This window comes from Triticum dicoccoides, unplaced genomic scaffold (assembly GCF_002162155.2).
Source record: "Triticum dicoccoides isolate Atlit2015 ecotype Zavitan unplaced genomic scaffold, WEW_v2.0 scaffold116542, whole genome shotgun sequence".
NCBI lineage: Eukaryota > Viridiplantae > Streptophyta > Magnoliopsida > Poales > Poaceae > Triticum > Triticum dicoccoides.
Window position 1 is genome coordinate 49533 of NW_021180996.1, and position 1792 is coordinate 51324.

General features: G+C 47.1%; 1 pseudogene; it reads left to right on the plus strand.

Moving 5' to 3' along the window:
- The first annotated feature begins 54 nt into the window (after nucleotides 1–54).
- Nucleotides 55–193, plus strand: LOC119343127 (annotated as a pseudogene).
- Nucleotides 194–1792: the final 1599 nt, after the last annotated feature.

Consider the following 1792-nt stretch of genomic DNA (forward strand, 5'->3'; position numbering starts at 1 on the left):
GAGTATGTTGGTAAGGTCCGAACCCTGTGTGATGAACTAACTGCTTCAGGGAAGGCCTTGGACGAGGAAGAGGTGATCTCCCACATCCTTGCTGGACTGGATGAGGAGTACGACCCAGTGGTGTCGGCCATGTGTTCCAGGGTCGAACCTGTCAAGATCCCGGAGCTGTTCTCACAGCTTCTGAGTTTTGAGACTCGCCTGAATCTCCGCGGCGGGTCCTCTCAATCGTCCGCAAATGCAGCGGCGCATGGGCGCGGCTTCAACAAGAACAACAACTCCATCAGCAACGGTGATCGTGGCAGTGGTCGCGGCTTCAACAACAAACCAGGCGGCGATGGTGACCGTGGCCGTGGTGGTGACCACGGCCGTGGTCGAGGCAACTCGGGAGGCAGGGGGAACTACAACAACAACTCCTCTGCCAAGCCGGTGTGCCAGATCTGTGGAAAAGTTGGCCACCCTGCTTGGAAGTGCTGGAAGCGCTACGACTCTTCATATCAGGGAGGAGAGGAGCGCTCTCGGCCAACATGGCTGCTCATCAGTATGGGGTTGACACCAACTGGTACATGGACAGTGGTGCAACCGACCATATTACAAGCGATCTGGAGAAGCTGACCATTCGGGAGAGGTACACGGGCGGTGATCAGATTCATACTGCAAACAGGTCAGGTATGTCCATTGATCATATTGGTTATGTAGCTATTTCTCGCAATCTTCATCTAAAAGATGTTCTTCATGTTCCGGAGGCAACAAAAGATTTGACTTGCTCTTGACAATAATACTATTGTTGAAATTCACCCTCATTTTTTTCTCATCAAGGATCTGGAAACGAGGAAGGTTCTACTTCGAGGCAGGGGTAGAAGAGGGCTCTATCCTGTCAAACACACCGGGGGAAACGTCCAGAAGCATGTGCTCAATGTCACCAAACCACCTCTGGATTGGTGGCATAGACGTTTAGGTCACCCTTCTTCCATTGTTGTTAGGAAGATTCTTAGTGAGAATAAGCTCCCGTGTGTCAATAACGATAGCAATAAGCATGTATGTGACGCCTGCCAAAAGGGCAAAAGTCACCAGTTACCTTATCCTCAATCCTTGAGTGAATCTAAATTTCCTTTGGAACTTGTCTTTTCTGGTGTGTGGGGTCTTGCTGTTGAAACAGTAGGCAGAAAAAATACTATGTGAGTTTTATCGATGATTTTAGTAAATTCACATGGATCTATCTCATCAAGCACAAATCTAAAGTTTTTCAGAAATTCCATGACTTCCAAAACCTTGTTGAACGACGTTTTGATCGCAAGATTCTTGCTCTCCAAACAGATTGGGGAGGGGAGTACGAAAAGTTGAACTCTTTCTTCACCAAAATTGGCATTTCACACCATGTATCATGTCCTCATGCTCATCAGCAGAATGGGTCAGCTGAGCGCAAACACCGTCACATTGTTGAGGTCGGCCTCTCCTTGCTCGCTCAAGCCTCTATGCCCTTGAAGTTTTGGGATGAGGCCTTCCTTGCCGCAACCTATCTGATCAATAGGGTTCCAAGCAAAGTCATAAATCATGAAACACCTCTTACTAGGTAATTCGGTGAAACTCCCAACTATTCCTCTCTTAGAATTTTTGGATGTGCTTGTTGGCCCAATTTACGTCCATATAACACACATAAACTCCAATTTCGATCAAAGCAATGTGCTTTCCTTGGTTATAGTAACATGCACAAAAGCTACAAGTGCCTTGATATCTCCACAAGGCGTGTATACATTTCTAGGGATGTGGTGTTTGATGAAAACATTTTTCCTTT